Below are 21,633 nucleotides of genomic sequence, written 5' to 3'. Positions count from 1 at the left end.
ACACATTACAATCATTTGCATAGCAATAAAAATCTCCTTGCATCTGCACAGGACAGTATTATAAAGATAATTCTAACTTCTGTGATGCCTGTTCTGATTTGTTTCCTCGGAAGTTTCTTTTGAATGGTCCTCCTTTGCCAGGTGCTTATCCTGATAAAACAAATAGCAGCTCCTACAGAGGAGTATCCACTTCTGCAAAGCAACAAATGAGTCACTTATCAACTGCATTATGGTCGTGGCTGTGAAGAGCTCTCCCAGCTGAGGCTTTGGGGTGAATTCTACTTATGTGGCATTACTACAGTTGGTGTGTGGCCAAGGTATTAACATTAGCGCTCCGCTTTCACACATGCTTGCACACATACACACATGGAAGAGACACAGAGACCCTAATGAGCCCAGTTCCAGCAACCGTGTCAGCCTGCATTAACCCAGAATTTAAGCTCCAGTCTTGCCTTCGTTGAAGTAAATTGCTAAACTTGCTCCAACTTTAAAAAGGTGCAAGATCAGATCCTTCCATCTGAAATAAATCAAAGAGAAAAGCTCTGCCAAGTGAATCACTGTTAAGCCCGTGTTCTCTGGCAGCCCATATTCCCTGCGCACGGCCCAGCCACAGCGGGCAGTGATACCACCGGGCTGTGCAACCTGCAGGCTCCCCCGGCCCCTGCAATTAATGACTAATTGAAATTACTTCTCCCGAACTGACCTCGAGCCATATGGATTAAAACAGATTTCTGAATGCTAATTACGCTACATCATTTTCCCAATTATTTTTAAAATTGGATTACGTACCAGGAGATGGGGTGTTTGAAGCAGCTGCTAATGAGCAAATCATGCATAAAAACTTGTTTGTTATGTTGGTGATTGAACAAAATAAGGTTGCAGGCCTGATGTCCTGTCTAAATAAACAAGAGAAACCAAAATGATTCTGAGAGAAGCATCAGCTGAAAGCTGTGATTTTTCACTGAGAGGGTGGTGTGGCCCTGGCACTGCTCCTAGAGCTGTGATGCCCCATCCCTGAAGGTGCCCATGGCCATGGATGGGCCCCATGCAGCCTGAGCAAGGTTTGGGGCTTGGGGGCTGTGAGGTCCCTCCGAGTCATCCAGTCCACAATTCAATGATCCTATGGCAATGTAGGTAGCTTCAAAAGCCATGTTAAAGCCAGAAGAATGTTTCAGAGTATTGTAGCAAGTATCTCTCTTGCTGAAATGGTTCCACTACCAGATAAGGGGCTGAAGGGGACAGGAAAATGCAAGCTTGAAAGGAAGGCAAAAAAATAGAGGCAGGAGCAGGGCAGGGAAGCAGAGGAGCACCAGCAGTGCACGGAAAGAGCTTCAGCCAGCAGGTACATGCAAACAGGCCATGCTGCATCACTGCTTCGTGCCCGGCTCTAGGTGACCAGCACAACCAGGACACATTGCTGTGAACAGACTGAAATTTTTTTTTTCCTTCTTTTTCTCTTGTTTTACAGTAGTGGTTAATGGCACTGCTGAGTTATTGGGCATTTCAGGGTATTTTCCAGAGAAATGACTGTGTTACCTAAGTGACCAAGGAATTTATAATCTGTTTACAAAAGTTGCTGAGCATCTTAAGAGCGTAAATCTGATTGAATACTAGAGGGACTCCAGAATTGCATTTTTCTGAACACTTACCCCAGCTCTCTGATCTAATCAAGAATAACACAGAAATTTAATTGCTACAAATGGTCGACGTATCTCAGGAGCTAAAAGTCTTTAGGTTTTCTGCCCAAAGATAATAAAATCTAGTTATAGTCCCTTTGAACGTTTCCAAGTGAACAGTTTTGCTATGCTTCAAGTGCAGCACAGGGCAATATTCCAAACTGGCTTCCAACTCCTACGTTGGTCAACAGATCTGTCTGCCTGCCTACCTGCCTTCAAGCAGCTAACATACTGCATGGAGAGATTCATAGCTGTTATGTCCTGGAGATAACTATTATATAATTCCACAACTAATTCAGAGTTGTATGCTTTTCTCATGGGGTTAGGACATTTACTGGTTGGAAAAACAACAACAATGAAAAAGCAATAAGCTGTGGATGCAGCAGGTAAAGAGTGAGGTTCCTTGAGCACTTGTTCCAAAACTCCTTATTTAATCAGTCCAAAATCTTCAAATAGAAAATAATAGTTATTTCTCAATAATACTGAATGTGTATATCAACATATGGTAAGCTTTAAACAAAATTTTTGGAGTATCATTCCTAACAATGAAAGTTTGAGCTCATTGTATCATTTGATGTAAGGTTTTTTCTCTTTCAAGCAAGAACTAATAATAATGACAAAAACTTCCAAAAAAAGTTGGTATTTCTACTGCCTGCATTTATAAAGCCTGTCAGTTGTACTCAGTCCTCCCTGCCATCTCCATTTTTTTTTATATTGCCCACAATTTTTGAAAAATTCCTTATAATTACTGAAGGAATCCTTCCTGATGTAACAATTCTGTTATAACTTTCAAGCTTAAATTCATTTTCTACTCTGATACAAAAAAGTGTATCGCTGGAAGAGATTAAAATTATAATGCACTTTATGTAGAAATAATCAATGTCTTTCAGTCAACCTCCCATTTACATTTTAAGCTCTTTTCTCTAGTGAGTCTTAAGACAAAACTTCCATAGCAACAAAAACAAGGATGAGCTCTACCTCACAATGAATGCTAACAAAACCACAAATGGAGAAAGGAATAACAGGAATAACACAAATGGAGAAAGGAAGTGTTAGATTTTATTTCTAAGTTACTTGACTTAAGCATAGTTAACCTCAATGAAAGAAAAAAATCCAGTGTTTTCCTTCAGCTGAGCCATAAATGAAACCTTAAATGGAACACTGTTCCTTGCCCTGCGCAAAGCAGGCTTGCTGTTTCCAGTGGAGTAAAATGGTAAAGAACAATTCTTGTGCTGTGGGCTTTGTGTGTGTGTTGTTTTAAATTTACTCATTTTTTCAAACTGGAATACCAAGTTCATTTCCCTCCTGATGGAATCCTGACCTCACTGAATTCCTTGCGGAAGTTCTTTTCATGCTCCTCATTCACATGAATGAGACTGTAACTCTAAAGAAAGCTGGAGTCTTTTCTTGCTTATCCCTGCCTAAATGCATTGACACAGAGGTATCCTTGAGTCTTATTGAAGAGATAACTCCTGGAGGTTTCAGCACTAGAACTTTCCCTCAAACATTCTCAATGGTCACTGTACCATCCATGCCAATGCTGGCTGGGGTCACGCTGGTAGAGCCCTCAGCCCATACATTTTCCAGCAGGATTTAGTTTTACTTATTCTGGTGGTTTTCATGAAGCTCATTCCTGAGAAATTCTTCCAAAATTAGGAGCTGAGGAGTGGCATAGCATTCAGTAAAATCCTTCTGCATACACTTAGAACCATCTCCATTTCTCGTTCTTTTTCTCATTCCTTCACTGCAGTATTCCCCTGCTTTGTTTCTTGTTCACTCTTTGCATTGCATGCTAAATAATTGTATATGAAAACACTATAAATGTATTTTTTCCATACACTGTACTTTGTAGCTAACATAATGTTGATTTTTTTTTTTTTGCTTTTCTGGTAGGTCCTAAAAAATTCCAGTTTGAAGTGTTCATGGTTTCTGAAGCTTTTAAAAGAGGAAAACACACAGAAAAAGCGTTGCTACCTGCAGTTCCTTCCTGGCAGGTAACCTCTCTGCCCCTAATCCACTCGCTGTCTGTTGAATCGGAAGCTGGCAGGACAGGGCCAAGCAGGGCTGCAGCTGTGGGAGCACTTACCAGGGTCTAGCTGGGCACAGCATTTTATTCATAGAATCACAGAATCATTAAGGCTGGAGAAGATCACTAAGCTCCTCAAATCCAACCTGAGCACCACAATGCCCACTGACCACATCCCCCAGTGCCACATCTCCGCGGTTCTGGAACACCTCCAGGGACAGTGACCACACCACTTCTCTGGGCACTTGTACCTTCAAGTCGCAAAATTCTCATCTTTTGCGTGTTTGTTTGTCCATATTTGCTCCTTGGAGGCATAGGCAAGGCACGGCAAGGGAAAAGATAGGCAGCAAGAAGGGCAGAATGATCCCAGAGGGTAACAAGGATTACTCAATCAGTAGACAAAGGAAGAGTGGCTGATGTCACCTCCCCAAGGCCTTTGGTGTGGCCCAGAGCAACCTTTCTGCCCCACAACAGAAGCCATGTTCTGTCATTTGGACCTCTGGGAAAACTCTCAGGTTGTCCAGCCAGCAGCCCTTCTGCTGGAGACCACTTGCTCAGTGCAAAGAACACAAGCCCCGTGTTCATGGTTGTGTTAACCACCATCTGCCTGCCTGCATGATCCGGGCCCATGCACAGACTGACTGCCCTAATAAGTTGTCACGTTGACCAATACTAACCGGAATTTTTTTTTTTCCTTAAAAGATGGGTTGTACAAAGGAAGTTTCCCAGCCTGTAGATGGCAAAGTGTTATCGAAACATGCCAGCTTTGCATCATTCAAGGTCAGGCTAGACGAGGCTCTGAGCACCTGATGGAGCTGTGGGTGTCCCCGTTCATTGCTGGGGAGTGGCATCAGATGGCCTTTAATGGTCCCTTCCAACTCAAACCATTCTGCGATCCCCTGCACACCAGCTGATCATGGGGTCACCTTCACCTACCAAAGGAAAAATATCCTCCCACGAGGCCAACCACTTCCCACCCGGGAGACACAGAAATGGAGCCAGGAGAGATGCTCTCATTAAATCCCACTGCTCTGTGCAGCAAAACTTGTTCCTTATTTATTCCTGACATAATCCCTGAACTGAAACTTCCCATTAACCTAATAGCAAAGTGTGAACATGTTAGACAGCTTGGCCCACACGGACGGCACTGATCTCATTACAGGCATGAAGTTTGATTTGCAAACAATTTACATCAACAGACTGGATGGATAGCATTGGTCTCTTAAATCTCACTTGTGCCGCTGTATTTCAGCAATGCTACAGTGCTACCACAATCATCTTTTTAAAGTTGTTTATAAAAAGACTCGCATCCTAATTCAGCCTAATCTGGTGGCTGACAACCCTGCTCGTGGCAGGGGGTTGGAACTGGATGGCTTTTAAGGTCTCCTCCAAACTAAGCTGTTCTATGCTTCTATGATTCTTACTTAGAATTCTTTTTTTTTTTTTCATGACAATTTAATTGTGGGTGATGGTGATTTTAATCTAATTAGATAAGGATCTTCCCATAATCCCAAAATTCAGCAGCAGGCACCCCAAGAGATCAATCTTTTTCTTGCATTGCTTTGCTTGTAACTTCTTCATCATTTAGAATTGTTGTGTTTACAAATACAGACCTACCTTATACATTGTCATTGCCATTACATTATGCTCCTTAATGTGTAAACAGAGCGTACTTCAAAGTGCATGTATCATTATTAATAGTTAATAAGAAGAATGGAAATGCAAGCCCTACAACATAGTCTCGCAGCCAGGATACCACTCACCGCGTTCTATGGGAAAGGCATTCACTCCAGTTAGTTACCTTCCTGAGATGAGATGACTCTTGCAGAGACACAAAAACAAACCCTTATTTTTGCACTCACTGGATATGTAATCTTCAAATAATGAGTATCAGGGTGAAAACAAGTAAAAGAAATGTCCTGGAGCATTTTCACACTCTCCCACTAAGGACAGCATTTTTGCTTGATTAAAGGTTACAGGATTCAACTCCAAATAAGCAGTTAGCTGTGGAATTGGATGCATGAGGCATTTCTTCTTCTCTCCCCTGAGCTAACTCTGCCACAAAATGAAGCTGGGATATTGATGACTTCAAAGGAACTGTAAAAACTAAATAACAAGGCATGATCAGCCAACAGACTTAAATGCTCTGTGACAGAGAGAAACTGTTAGTGGGCAATTGGAGCCCATAATATTTTCCTACAAGGTGTAATGGAGCCAGTCAGGCTGTGTACACACAGCACCCCATGCAGGAGCACAGGAGAGGTGAAATGCTATTTATTCACGTTCATGTTTGTGCAGTTTTATTTATAACCTAGCTCAGTGCAGGTGCTGGCTGCAGGCAGGGGATCACAGAGAATTTTTGGCCCCAGGACCTCCGTGTTACAACTTGAGACACCACTGGGAAGGGAGCCCTGGTGTGGGGCAATACTCCAGCATTTGTATAAATTACACTTTGGAGGCTGAATTCTCCTGAGTACTGCATGCACGCACTCATTTCCATTCAGTGAATACGCCAAATGAGGATACTGTCTGTTATCTGGTTGGGACTCAAGAAGTCCTTGATCAAAGGACATATACCTTTATATCTAGTGATTCCCTAATCATTCTCTTGAAAAGGTTTAACACCAGCAGTTGTCTTCGGTGATGGGAAATTTGTTTAGCTGTCTATGCTGTTCTCTTCACTTTAATTATATGCTATTTTTTTCCTACTTAATTAAGACTATCTTCTAAGAGACACTTTTATAAACAAATTAGGGTTATCTGGCTCAGAATTTATACCTGAGTGCTGTTTGATCAATACAATTGATTGAAGAGATCTAAAACTGCCTCTGGGATACTTTCTGTTCCAGAACCATTGGGATGCCTCGCATATGCAAAGGCTGAGACACAACAACATCCTGCACCGTCATCCGGGCACTCTTAAAACAGGGGCAAAGAGCACTCAAAAAACCTCAGAAGGGATTCACTGCCTTTAAATAAAACTGTGTGAAAGAGAGGCGGTGAACCTGTCACGCTTTTAGAAAGATTAGGGATCATGGAGAAGATGACAAGATGCCCTCTCATATATTTTTATCTTCTACAAAATGTAGTTTATCTACAAGTAAAAGAAAACATTGAACCTCTCATCCACCCATCTGTCCACCCATTCTTCCTTCCATTCCTGAATACCAAGTTGTTCTAGGACTGAACTGCAAAGAGCCTCAATCTGTTTTAGTCATAATGGCAACAGGAAATTCAGATCGAGCATGCCAACGTGTGTAGGTCTGTGTACATTCAGATGCAATGGGTTTGATGGGCTACTTATTTATATTTCTTATACAGAATGCAGTCTTGGAGTTGTGAATCTCATTAGGAATGTTCTGAGATAGGACTTCATCCTCATCCTCATTACAAATAATGGAGAGATTGCAGTAAAATAAGGAATTCAGGGTAATTTCTAGTACGTCTTGCAGGACAGTATTTACCTTGTTGCCTATCTGAATTTTTTTCTCCATTTATGTGAACCTCCTAACCAAGAAATCAGTATTTCTACATCCCTTTCATATTGTGGAATACATTTCACTGCACAACATTCTACCGTGAAGTAATTACTCTGCAGACTTAATCAGATATAGTTGCCCTAAAGAAGTAGAAGGGGAAAAGAAAACAGCAGAAAGTTCCTGTAGAGTTACCAGCTATAAGGAAATAGCATTTTTTTCTCGCTAATTCAACACTTGCACAAAGTTTGTGACAGTAACTTAAAATGACCTGATCATTGTCCACCAGGTCAAGAGTAAATTATTCTAATCTGGAAAAAAAAATATGAAGAGTCATGCCTGCTCCTGATAGCCTGAGAAAAGACTTATGTCTGTACATCGACAGTCTTCTGATGCTCATTTATTTCAGTAGAACACGCGCATTTTGCAATGGCAAAATTAGAGTTTGTGGATGTATCTAGTGCATTTCCAACATCTGCAAATAATGGAGCGTTCAGACTGCAACGGGATTGCTTTCTATCCTGTGACAATAGTCATTCCAATATGATATTGATAACATACCTTTTTGGACGGTTAATTTAGTTCAAATTTATCTGTGCCAAGATACCATGCTGATAATTGATCTCCAGCTTTGTTCTGCAGCATTAATTAAGTTTTAGAAAAGCTTACAGATCAATTTATTCTAGCTAATGCAGATCTGCACCTATAACAACACGAGTCAGATATTTATCACTCTGCTATGATTCCCTTTTCATGCTTCATCAATTCATGTTTACATCTGGTTTAAGTTTTTCTAATCTAAAATAAATCAGCTTGAAAAAGCATTTGATTTCTCATTTAGATTCTCAATTGCCTTCTATTACAAAGATAATATCCCTTGTCTGATTTTAAATGGTAGAACTGTTAGGTTAATGCTAACGAGTAAATACGTTGTCACTTCAGAGTTGTTGCAACTAAGCCAAATTTTATTTGCCTTTAAAAAAAGTACAAGCAAACTGGGGTTATTTATATTATGAATAAGGTAATTGAACGTTATTTCAATAAAGTGTAGCACTTAGATGTAAATGACTACAGAAAGGTGGAACTACAAATGTGCACTGTAATGTCAGCCCTTTTTTTAAAAAAAATATTTTACTTTAAGCTGTGAGTGCCAGACTGAAAATCAGTATTTAAAAGCTGCTGCTGTGCGGCAAGCAATTGCTTTGCTCACACTGGGTTTGCCAGTGGCTGTATCCAGACCACGCCAGCCGTGCACCTCACACCGAGGGTGTATGATTTCACCCGGGGAAGAGACTCTGCAGCAATGAGCTGACAGCTGCCTGACAGCTCCTAGAGGGAAGGCCCCTCCTGCCAGCACTGCGTGGCGGTGGGAGATATGGGCACAGAGCCCTCGGCCAGAGCTCCTCCTGGGCTGCCTTCCTGCCTGTCCATGTGCAAGCAGGAGTCCTTCCTTGGCTCTCACAGAACCCACGAGATTAATTGTGCCTCCATCTAGCCCAGAAGAGCACAGTCCTGCGCTACCCCGAATCTTACCCCACATGGCACGTTTCACAGGTGCTCATTTAAATATTTTGCAATATTTCCTTGATAACAGATCAGTAGTACAGATAAGAAAATATTTGCCCCTCTCGTAATTCTTGCTGTAGGCAACTTACATTATCCTCAGCTTGTGTCAGGGGACGGGCTCTGAGCACCTGCTGGAGCTGGGGGTGTCCCTGTGCATTGCAGGGAATGGGACCAGGCGGCCTTTAGAGGTCTCTTCCAACACAGGTGATTCTGTGATTCTATTATGCAGAAGAGGAAAAGAAAAATCAGTTTGTAAAAACATGAACTCTCCATTTTTCATTAGAGAATTTTCTGTACTTTATGCTATGCCAATGAGGTACAATTTGTCATGTAGTTAATGGAGCAGGATACTACTAATTAAGCAGATGAGATACAAGCCAGTAGATCCACCTTTATCAGGAGCAGAGCAAATGGCTGTAAAAATTTTCCCCAAGTATTACATTGTCAGTTTTGCATAAAGTGCAATATCTCTGCCGAGCAATGGCTGTGAAGCTATCATAGGTGTTCTGCAGTCACCAAAGCAGTGTGAAGAGTTAAGGGATGCTCTCTGTGGAAGTCGGTACGTTCTTGCCAGTTGGTCTTGGCTCTTTATGTTGTACTTGACCTTTCAGTGGGGTTTTTACAGCCCACCCATCCAAACCCCCATGTAGATTGGGCACCGTCCTGATTTTGCTTATTGTATAAAATGCTGACTGAAGAACTGGACTAAAGCTCCCCTCCTCTCCCCTATTTACAATTTCCAGTGATTCATGAAGGTCAGAGGAAAACACCACACCCCACCCTCCAACTAAGTGGCTGCTTGGGATCTGGAGAATAACCTTCACCTTGCTACATACACCATGCAAACAGCTCCACAGCTCTGGGACAGACGGCAAGACCAGCAGATCCGGGTCCTGGTCATCGATTTCTTTCCTGCTCCCTGTGGTAATTTTAGGCTGGATGTCAGCAGTACATCTTTAGCGTGCCGCTCTGTCAGCTTATCTGCACAGATCAATTATCAACAGGAAGCCCTAATTCAAGACTGTTCTGCTGCCTGCGAGGAGCCACAAGTAACGAGCACTTTTTATTTTTTTTATACTTCAGACTCGTGGAGTAGGAGAGGAAATGGGGACAGTATACAACACTTGGCTTAATCTTCACGAAAGAGATGCAACCGTTGTATCAGATCTGGAATTGGGCCTGGATATCTTTTTCCCCCCTAAGTGATTAGCCATGGTGATAGCACAGCTTCTCACTTCTGTAACTGACATGTTTTAAAACCAGGAATGAGGCAGCTAAAAGCAGATTCCCCCCAGCTGCAATTCCAAGGGCAGAAGACACCTATGAGGCATTCCCACAGCATAAATATGCACAAGGTGTGCATATAACAGGCACCTGCTCATCCTCTGCCCCAAAATCTGTGTAGGGTTTTATCAACAGGACACTTTATACCAAAAGTATCAGCAGAAGGACAAACATGGCCCTTTTCTCTTCCTAGACTATAGTTTTAGCCCTTTTTTTTTTTATAATTCAAAATATTAGTGGGTACCTTTGGCAGTGAAGACAGTCAAACGTTGTTCTGTTCTTCAGTTCTTATGGAGCATCTTATCTGTCTGAGAGAAAGGATTAATTTATTTCTTCCTATCAATAAGCACATCTCCTGAGTATTTCCACAGCTGAGGCAAACAGGAACCACTGCATTATTTTTTTGGCCTGCTTACTCAACTACTGCTGTACAAAATAACCTATTTTAGAAGTGCCTTTCAAAGTAGGTCAGGGCAGAGCTACATAAGGAAATCAACTACCTTTCCAAAATGGGTGTTATACCCCGATTTGAGGGTGGTTCCGGGTTTCTGAAGATCTCATTGGTTACACCATTACATGCAGAAGAATGTTAACTAGAAGTATAAAGTTAATTATGGGGTTCAGCTGCCTTCTCTGGAGCTGCGGTTGGTACAGGTGAGGAAAGTTTACATGGATTAGATGAATTTGCTCTCTGCTTCTGATCTGCCCCTCTTGGAGCTGGTTTGTGTTATCTGATCAGATCTGCTAGCAGATGTGGAAAGTTCGACCTTTTGAGGAGATTCTTCTTCTTTCTTCTCCAGAAAGACAGTCTGTTGATGGAGCTACCAGAGGGGGATGCTGCTTGATTTCAATTGGATATAGAATTAGTGGGGTCTTGTTTTCGTTCATTTATTTTAACAAACAGAAAAAGAGAAACCACAGCTGAGTTCTCTGGCAGTGCCAGTGGCCATTTTAGCACCTCCACAGACCTGAGCCTTGGTTTCAATCTGCTCCAGCTCCCTGCTGTAAAACAGATTAATCGCATTTACTCATCTCACAGTACGCTGTGAAAATGCATCCATAAAAAGATTGTCAGACCTTCATATATCATTTAACAGGGAAATATTGGTACCTAAAATAAACATTTCAAAGCCTTCTTGTCCGGGGCAGAGAAATACAAAGAACATTTTTCCATGCTAGCAGCCAGCAAGTCATTTTGAGAGTGAGTAATTCTTCCCTTCAGAGACAAGCACCAAGCACATCCATGGAGCTGTAGGTTTAACTGAAAACGTGCGGTTATCAAATGCCCTACCAAGGCAGGGGGCTCGCAGCCTGATCTGCCTCATTAATCTTGAATTTGGCATACAGGGGACAGGAAAACAGCGGGTTTGTTTAATTGTTTTTCACACGGATCCATCCTTTCCCATTGACAACAGTCTTTAAGCATTTCTATCCAGCAGGCACTGATCTGACAGCCGCATCTCAGGGGTTGGGATATGTCCTAACTCTGACACTCCGAAGGGCTGTGCTCTGCCTTCCTGTTCTTGTTTTTTCCTCTTTTTGTTTTACTATGGGAGCTGCTTCCAAGCTGCTACCGCTCTGCATGCACTTCTCAGGTTTTCACATAAACGTATCCTACACACTCCAAATTAGGAAGCAATTAGCACCGTCTCATTTATTATACTTCTATATACACTTAATCTCATGGGTTTTAAACCAGTAAGTATTTTTGTTGGCCTGATCATGACTGTAATGGAATTACTGCTCTGACTCTGCATACTGGCTGCAGGCAAATGGAGCACAGAGGCATTGCTCCCACCCATCAAACAGCACGGCAGAGCCGAGCTCACTGGCCACCATCTCTATTTCTGCAAACTTAAAAGGAGAACTTCATGTGGTCATCAATTTCTAAAGCTTTTTGGAGAAGCTTCTTAGAAGTTTTTTAGCATTAGAGCACTGCAAAGGACTTCAAGGTCCTGGCAGTTTGAATGAGAATTAATGAGGCAGAAAAGCTCTTTGGTGGAGTAACGAACTCCTGCAACGTTTGCATAAGGACAGAGCCAATGAAGCTCTCGTGACACTGTGGCTTTTAAGATGTTCCTTTGCTATAAAGCACAGCTAATTTCTTCTTTTTGAATTTTCACCAAGTTCTAGCTTATTTGGAACATTTCTGTTTGGTTACTGGCTTTTCAACACTCTGAGGATTTAAGGAAAATAACCATTTACTGTTTTCCTCCCTCCCCAGCTCCTCAGTTCCTTCCTAATTCCTCCTGCTCAGACTGAAACCAGAATCCTGGGTCCAAAAGGAGATGCCTGGGCTTGCGGCTATTATCTTATTGAGTGAAATAATCATTGCATTGTCACGCCAAAGATTCTGCTTCAGTAGTCCCGCAGCTGTTTAATTTTGCAGGACGCTCGTGTAATGCAGCAAACTGCTGCTCTCCTTGCATGCCACACCCCACCCCCACCCCACTCAGGTTAAATGAGAGCAAATTGCTCAGACGGGTCGGCTGACTGCGTTTAGTACGTGTTTAGTGTGCTGCTGGGGTTGCCATCCCATCACTTCCTCTGTATAACGCAGCAGCAGAATGCAGCACTGCTCCCAGCCCCAGCTGTAGGCTGCAGCATCACTCCCCAGGCAGCATCTATGTGGGCAGGTTCTCCAGGCGAGGGCATCAAATCCCACCCTTGGAGCTGGGACAGACCTTTTAGCATCGACATGACACAGGCTGCAGGGTGCTGAAGTTGGGAAGTGTTTTGGCCCCACAGTTAGCGCAGGCAAAGTATGGTACATGCTATGAAACACTGTGGGTTTTTTTCTTTGCCAAAAGATAGTTTTTTTTTTTCTGGTTTTGACCTTAAATAAGACTAGAAATGAAAGGTCTCAGATTTCCATCGGATTTTCTTCTCACGAAATAAAAACATCGAAAAACCCTCACCTTTAGAGAGCTGTGTTCTATTTGTATGTCTGCACAGAGAGCATATGCAGAACTTCAATCCCATTTATCAGTAAACATCCCATAGCTGGACGTGCTCACGTTGCTTTGAGGCTGTGGCAGACAAGGCATAGCAAGAAGTGCTGTTACACAGGTACTTGTGCAAAGCCTCCAGCAGTTATCCTGGCAAGCATTTTGCCAGCAGAAGTTGTCACCTTGCATCCAGGGTGCCAAATTGAGACGATAAAGAGAATTCATTTTCTTCCATTTCTGAAAAATAGCCGCTCTGGGTGCCTGAAACTGAGATAAGTACCCCAAATCATTTATCTTCAAAGATTTTAGCCATTCAGCAGGAGGAAATTTCTATCATCCGGCACCAGAAAAATAACTTCTCAGTAATACCTGCAGCTGCTGGGTTAGACCCAGCTTCCTTCCAAATGCTGTTGGGAATGGGCACTAAGCACGGGTCTTCCAGTTCAGCCACTTCATACTGCTATTAAAATTAGTTGAGAACTTTGACTCTTTGACATTGAGAAGAAAATTCATGGCAAGACTGAAGTCCAATGAAAGCTCATTTGTACGTTTCTGAGCAGGTCCCTTGCCTCTAAGGGGGCTTGTTGCCTCCAGAGACACAGGGAGGTCCCTGCATGCCTGTCACCTCCCAGAATAACAGCATCAATATGCACAAAGGTTAATGTCTCAGAGAGGACAAGGAATCTGCATATTACATTTATCAAAAGACGTGTAAATGAGCTATATAGGAGTCTATTACAATGCCCTGCATAATTTATTCCATGTACAATAAAGAGCTGATCAGATTTCATGCATGTTTACTTTTTGAAAGATAACCGCCTGAGTGTTTGAACGAGCTGCAGAATACAAATAGGGTTCAAAGTAATGTGTTTATCTCCCTGACATTTTAATCTTGAAAACTTTCTTTTTCTCATTGTTTTGACAAAACGATTCTCTTTTGTGAGAATAATCTCTCCCAAACATGAGAGGACTTGCATTGTTTGAGACATACAATGTATTCCAAAGTCTATTAGATATGCATAAGTGAAACAAAAGGCCCACACTAAAAGCATCTGTATTTCTGATCCTGTTTACTTTCTTTCTGAAAGTTTAAAGGATGTGAAAGTTAATACTATCTGATGTACTCCTGCGGTGACATGCTGAAGTTTTAGCAGAACTCCTTGTTTCTCCTGTAAGTGACAGTGGGCAGAAGCTCATGCTGCAGTGCTGGCTCCTGCTGCAAGGCCCCTATTGATGCACAGCTGCAATGGGCATGCTGCTTCCTTGCATGCCCATTCGATTCGTCTTGGTGGCAAACAGAATCATGGAATCATGGAATGGTTTTGTTGGAAGGGTCCTTGAAGATCACCCAGTTCCACTCCCTGCCATGGGCAGGGCTGCCCCCCATGAGTGATCAGTGTAATCTACTTCAGCGCATTCATCAAGTCTTTGTTACCCTACGTATCATCTAAACAAAATGCAATTTAGTATTTTTTGTAATTCATGGTTTTAATTTTCTGTGGCAACAGCTACAGTGTCTGAAGCTTCTGTTGGTATCTAAACATTTCTGATTTCAGCAGATGAGTACTTTCCCCTGCAGTTACAAATTTATCTTTACCTTCTACTTGTCTTGATGTTCTTTGGTGCCTATCAGGTGCAGACGAAACATTTTGGTTTTAGTTTTCCTTTTTCAGTTACTTTCCACAAAATGGGTTCTCACCATCTGGCCCTCTCCAGGTTCCACACAAGATGCTCAGACCCTGTGTTCCTCACGCATACCTTCAACATTGCTTGGAGACCACTCCTAGAGCATCCCCAAGGCTCCGTGTGTGAGGGCAGCTGCCGAGGGAACTGGCCCATCCTTGCTTTCCATCCTGATGCTGGGAGTTGCTTGGAGCTGCTCTTCCCGTAATGTAAGGTTGTGAGATGAAGTTCTCAAGCCTGCAGCACCCAGAGCTCCACGGAGGGCTTCGGCTGGGCAGAAGCCACGTCTCCAGCACTCACTGCAGCAGCACGGCTGGTCCTGCATCACCCGCTGCTCGACAGGGTCACTGCTCCGTCCCACGGCTATCAGGTGTCTCACCGCTCCTGTTTCAAAGAAACAACCTTCTTTTGCACCGTGGCAGGCACTCAGAAAAGAGGTATCTAATGGCAAAGGAAGTGGCTGTGTTTTTCAGCCTTGGAACTCTGTTTTTCAGTAACGTTTGAATATCTTCCAGAGAGTCTCTCTGCAGTTTTAGAGAAGTTTTGCTGAAAAAAAGCAGCATCGTTTTTCCTTAACATGACTGATGAGTGTGCATAGAGTAGGTGCAGTGTCCCTGCTGCTAGAAAATATGATATACACCTGAGTAAAAAACAACTTCCTACACAGAGTACATTTTGTAAAATGATTCTTCAACAAAAGAACCTCATGCGAACAAAGCTTCAATAACTAGTTCTGTACACTCTTGTATGATTTTAGGCCAGCTGTGTTCCTACAAACCCAGAGCTGTATTCATCGACTTTTCTTACAAATTACTTTGATTTACAATAACAACACCTCTTTTCTTAACTTACGTGCCCCAGCAGAGAGGGTGCAGCGTTAGGGACAAATGGAACAGTGGTCAGCACAGTCTGCTGATGAGGTTGGAAGTCAGTCTCCTCATTCATAGGAATGGGGCTTTGGCTTGCTATAGGGCATGGACTCACCCCGATGCAGAAGTGCATCCTCAGGAAGGGGATCCAGGGCCAAATCCAGGCAGACTCGCTTCAATAGGTGAAATAGAAATAAATGCACAGCATTTCTTCATCACTTTCTGAATTCTCACGGTTTGGATGCATCCGGTTAATTTAGTCCCATGACTTGAGCAGTGTCAGTCCTTGTGTCAAATACTTTTATGAATGTGTCACTAATATTTCATTAAAAGAAAAGATTATTTTTCACAGAGGCAGACTTTGTGAGGAGGAGTAGAATGACCCTAACTAGCAACCATAGAAACTGTACAGAGATAATACTGTCTCAGGAGATGCAGTTATATCTCATCCAAATTTAGATGGCCTATTAATGTGTGTGGCCTCCTCCTCTTGACTGCTTCAGTGGTAGACCATCCTTGCTAGCTCATGTATAAACTCAGGTCTTCTGGATAATGCTTTGCAGATCACACTGAACGTGCATTATATAAATTAAAAAGCAGAATCCTGTTGCAAATCTTCCCTTTTATGTGGGGAAAAAAAACTGCTACAAGAGCGTTTTATTCTGGGAGGCCAGTTGCCTCTGTGTGAGTGAGTCATCGGAGCAGTTGAAGTCAGCTAAAACATTTGGGATAATACAATGAGGCAGCAGAACAAGTTTTTCCACAATGAGCATATTCAGTGCCGGGCTGCGGGCTCCCACACAGCACAGCCCTGCTGCATGCTCCGTGTGCTGCAGGTACACGCTGCCATAGGGATGGATGCGGGGCTGATCCGGGATATTTTCCATGCTAACAATGAAATCAGCCTAGGAAAACCAAGCAAACTGATGGAAAATAGAATTTACCAGTGAAAAAGTCATTTGAATGGAGAAACTGGATTTCCTTGTATCACACTCATATCTGCTGGGAAGTGCATGGGCAGTTCCTGACCGTGGCAGCTGGCCCTATGGTACGAGTCAATGAGCTTCCCTGCCTCCTGAGAGCTGTGCATACTCAGATCCCCCTGCTCTGTGGATGCTGAGCTCCCGGTCTGCAGCTTTCCCTGATCTCACATAGAGGCTTCCCCCACTAGCTGTGAAATGCAGCGTTTTGTTCTGCTCTAATTATGTCCCGGATCCTGGGCGGTGTTTCCGGGCTCCATCCGTATGTTCCCACTGTCCCAGGAAACCTGCCAAGTGCTAATATTGGACAAGAGCAAAGTAAATCAATCGAATCGCTGATTGGTTTTACTTCCTAATGAAGAGAGGCATTGCCCTGGTACAGTGCAGCCCCGTGCAAAGGGCACTGACATTGCAACAGCAGCTTCAGGGGAAAGCAGAGTTTCATTTTCACCACTTATCATGTGCCTCTCACCAAGTTCAATACACTCTGAACAAGGCACAGGAGGGGATAGGATTGCCTTTTCCTCTGCATTTCTCCCTGGGGAAATCTGTGTCAGCATCGTGGTGCTGCTCAGCACTGTGTGTGTCATGGTGCTGCCAAGGGACCTGAGGGCACTGTGACGTCTCTCAGCCCTCCTGCACCTGCACGAGACCAAAGAACCACATGGGCTTCCCAGCCATCCCCTAGGTCTCTCTCTCAAGAATGACATTGAAGTAAATATATCTCCTCGTGCATAATCAATGTGCATAAACTCTGGTGACTGGGAATTAACCTCTTCTTTTTCTCTTGGAACGCAACAGATCTTCTAATATCTCATATGCATTTAAGTATTTAAAGAATGAATTATTTGAAAAGGCAAAATGGCTACAGGTGCCCTATGCCACATATTTATGCTTGTGAATTCCCAACCTATTTTATAATGAGATTAACATTAACTCCTATGAGAAATGCCCCCCTGCAAGTGATGCAGCATTTCTGGGCTTATCTGCAGGGGGCCGTGTGGATCCAATACAGCATTAAGCAGCAGTAAAACAGATTTCTGTTGAAATGCTGATGACATGCAGTTTTTTTACTCCTAGGCTCTTCATGGGCACGGTCAGGTGTGTGGCTTCACATAGTTTGTCACCTTTCTTGGAAACTGAATCCTTGAAGCAGAAAATGCAACCAGCAGTGCTTTTTATGATGCCAAGATGCCTTCAACTGCAGTTATTTAATTGCTGCCTCAGCCGAAAAAAGCTCTTTGAGCTGCCCAAAACCTGCTGGGAAACAATGGCCTCTTGGTTTTTGCAAGAATTGTGATGTGAATGGGCACTGCTGGTGCCATGGTGGTACAGGAGACCAAGACAGGCAGGTGGGTGAGAAAACAACTCACAGAGGGCACAGGGGAGCTCCTCTCTGCTTGTTGGGTTCTCTGTAATGGGAATCCTGATGCAGCTCGTGAGGAATGGTAACGGCTTATTGTCAGTTAAGTAAATTGTGAACAGCTTCTGTGTATGCGAGTATCATGAAATGAGAGTCACTTCCATGCTTGCCTGCTTGGGTTTGCCTTTTAAGTACAGAAATCTTTTGAAACTTCTGACACTTTTAGCATTTTTGATGCAACACATGGAGATTTTATCCTCTGGAGGGGATCAGCTGTAAACACCAAAACTACCGAGTACCCTAAAACAAAGCAACAAGGAGAGCTCCTCTCATGCTGCTTCCAGTGAATTCAATGACAGTCATTATCACGCGGAGGAGCTTTTCTGTCCAGCTGCTTCGCCTGAAAATACCTTCATTTTGCCTTTCTGACAAACATTTTCCTTGAAAGACCGCAAAACTGTTTCCTATCGCTAAGAAGTTTACTCCTTCTCAAGCAATTCACAGCATATTGTGAATCCAAGGGGAAAAGGTGGGATGGGCAGAGAGGGCCGCTGTGTGTTCCCACAGCCCCCACCGTCCTGCTTCCGCTCCCTCAGCAAACCAGGGCTGCAGAGTCCTGACACAGCTGCTCTCATTCGCTTGTGTTTGTTCTGACTTAGTGTTACATCGTGGTGGTTTTAGAGGGGGATTTGGGGTGGGTGGGAGGCAGCAGGAGGAGCAGGCCGCAGCCGTTGGAGGGAGGCCGCAGCCATTTTGGAGGGCCGCAGCCTCAGAGGGCCCCACAGCTGATGCGCAGCAAGGACCTTGCTCCCAAAGCAAAATCGGTTCTAACTTTGGGCTTCCCAGTGGCTTAGTTGCTCTTCACTGATCGAAAGCACTCTGCAAAACCACTACGTTTAATCAAAATAAGACTTGATGCAGTGAAATAAATTAAAATAGTTAGCTGTTTATAATCCCACAACCAAATGTAGAAAAATGGTGGACCTGACTGTGCAGAAAACACAAATGGAATGAGGTTGAAGAGGTAAAGTAAGAACTGCAACAGTAATCTGTTAGTTCAATCAGAAATGTGTGTGCTCTTAACTCATCTCATCTCATTAAAAGTGTACATACAGATCTGGAAATTTCCACTGCCAATAAACTGAAGCTGGGGTGGCTCAAGCTTTCTGCCCAGGCCCTGCCTGTCACCCTGGCATTGCACTTTGTCTGCTGTCAGAGGATTTGGTGATCTTTGAGTAGATGCCATTTCAGAAGAGCTGCTGGCTCTGGCACTTAACTTACTAGGTCTTGCACGAGCAATTTAATTCAAAATTAATTTGGTATTGTGTGTATTAACACTAGACATAGTGACTTTATTTGTTATAAAACAGGATGGGATGATTAAATTCACTTTAATTCCATTCTAATTTAAAAATGATTTTAAGCACCAACATTTCAAATTGCTTTTGTTTCTGGCATTGGATATTGTACTGTGTTGAAAAGTTACACGTGGCCCATTTGGGTAAGGACAGGAGAAATCCTAATATATATAGGCAATCAGAAATGTATCTTGCCATTTTTTTGCCACTTCCTTGAAATTTTCAGTATATTTTATCCTTCAAATGTTTTATTTAGAGTATATTTTAGTCATTTGCATCACAGAAGTTAGTGCCTTTCTAGGCTCAGTTTACAGAGGAAAGTCTGACTTCTGCAAAAGTCCCTTTCTAATTCTCATCAGTGGTATCAGAATTGCCTGCCTCATCTCCACGTTTACATACAGGGTGGTCCTTACAAGGGTTAAAGCAGAACCCATGTGCGAGTATCCCTGTCACCCAGAAAGGGAGAGCCAGCTCTCCACTGTTAGCAGCAACACTGATATAAAATATTACTCAGCTGGCATCCTGATTTAGCTCTTAAAACACTACTTCTTAAAACAAGCTATCCACATATGCCTTAAAGGAAAATAAGGTGTAAAGAGCAGTAAGGATGAAAAATGATAGAAAGAAATAATGCTGAGCAGAATCAGTGACTCTGTGTTAGACTACCTTATTTTAAGTGGCTTGATTGATACGACAAAAGCAAGTGTTAGACAAGATAATATAAATGTAGAGCTTGGACCTATTAATCAGATTAAAAAACAACACAAAGAGAAACATAGATCTATAGACTGGAAGAATAAGATATAAAATGCAGCTACAGTAGGTCATTCTAGCAGGAAATTGGACAATAATGGGCAGTTACAGGAAGACTGAATTATTGGACAACAAATAGAGGATCGATGCTGATCATATAAGGTGCTCATAACGGCTGTGCTAGGAACTTGGCTGGTACATACCATTTGCAATTAGGGAAAGTGTCTTCCCTTGGGGTAAATAGCATATTTTTCCCATTCTGAATATATGATTCAGGGCTTCAAGTGCTGTTTTGCCAAGTGTTACTCTGAAATTGCATTTCTCTAATACGCATGGAGTACCATGTTGCACTTTGAACCACACTTCCAATACCAGCCTCTGTAGCAAGTCACAGGACCAGAAACTGTCCTTCCTGGAGGCTTCAGTCCATTACCTGGCCAAATTTCCCTTCCTGAGAGATGGAAAAATCAAGGAGCTGTTATGTGTATGGTTTTGCCCCATTAGAGAGTCCAGATTGGGCCAAAAGATCTCTATCTTGTTCATAAGTTGGGTCTGTACCCAAACAGGACTCGAGGGCTGGATCTGGGAGCCAACAGGTGATGAGCAGGGAGCCCATAGAGCATCACAGGGCTCTAAGTACCACAAGCATGAGACTGTGGAGCGTCCTCTCAGCAACTTTAGGTCCAATGGAGGGCCACCAAGATGATCAAGGGACTGAAGTATCTATCCCATAAGGAGAGGCTGAGACCTGGGATTTTTTAGAGTAGAGGAGGCTCAGAGAGACCTCACTGATGTCCGTAAATATCTGAAGGGAGTGTCCAAAGACAAAGGTAGTCTGTATTCTGTGGTCTCAGTATCAAGTCAAGAGGCATAGGGCGCAAAGTGGAGCACAGGAGGTTTCCTCTGACCATCAGAAGCACTTCTGTTCTGTGGGGTCTCCTCTTTGGAGAGCTTCAAACCCAGCTGGGTATATCTTGGGCAACCTGGTAGGGATGGTTCAGGAGCCTACACAGCCTACAGTTTCTTTCATATCTTAATTTTTTTCTTTTTTTTTTTTTTTTTTGCAGTCATATCATACTCTGAGCAAGCACACATGTGTAACAAGCATTGTGCCAGCAGCACCTTTTGCCATAAACCAGTCACGCTGTAATGCCCGTGTTAGCAGCTGGGATAGCCCCTGAGCAGAAGCCTCCTTTCCCTGGGTGTGTGGAAAATTTCTGGTGCTCGAGGTCGCAGCTCTGGGGGCTCCATGCTGTACAGGGAGCAGTGGGTGATTCAGAGCCAGCCCTGTCTTTCAGGCACACCTGCTCCCTGACTTTAATTTGCTCCAGATCAAGCTGTAGATCTCCTCTGATCTAGGCTCTTTCTCAGGAATGAGTTGTGCATCGTGTCTGGGGAAATTAGCTGGCTTGCTGGAACTGAGAAGAGAAAAGGCTTCTTCTTCTGCTCTCTAAACTGAAAGCAATGCTCATAATTCAGAGAAACATTTAGGTAAGGAGTTTGTGAGTTAATTTCAGCCCTACCATGTTAATATGCACTTCTGCTTTTTCCAGTGTCCCTTTATGCTTTGCCTAAAGCCCTAACTGATGAAAAGTCACTGACATTATGAATAAAACAGAATTAATTTTTCACCTCACGCATAGCCCATATT

General features: G+C 43.0%; 1 protein-coding gene and 1 long non-coding RNA gene across 2 annotated transcripts in view; both read right to left on the bottom strand.

Annotated features, from left to right (window-relative positions):
• The window catches only part of C5H10orf90 (chromosome 5 C10orf90 homolog), an 89,030-nt gene extending 80,068 nt beyond the window's left edge, over positions 1-8,962 (bottom strand). The window contains exon 1 of the mRNA XM_021398951.1: positions 8,834-8,962. The gene's annotated coding sequence lies outside the window, so the exon portion shown is untranslated. The remainder of the gene's footprint in view (positions 1-8,833) is intronic.
• LOC110399752 lies at positions 9,083-19,253 on the bottom strand. The gene is made up of 3 exons (XR_002439389.1): positions 14,574-19,253; positions 10,273-10,336; positions 9,083-9,725 (listed from the first exon to the last, which is right to left on the bottom strand). It is a non-coding gene; the product is annotated as an uncharacterized LOC110399752 (long non-coding RNA).

This window comes from Numida meleagris, chromosome 5, assembly GCF_002078875.1.
Source record: "Numida meleagris isolate 19003 breed g44 Domestic line chromosome 5, NumMel1.0, whole genome shotgun sequence".
NCBI classification, from domain to species: Eukaryota; Metazoa; Chordata; class Aves; order Galliformes; family Numididae; genus Numida; species Numida meleagris.
The sequence above is the reverse complement of the archived record's forward strand: the minus strand, read 5'-3'. Positions and strand labels throughout refer to the sequence as shown.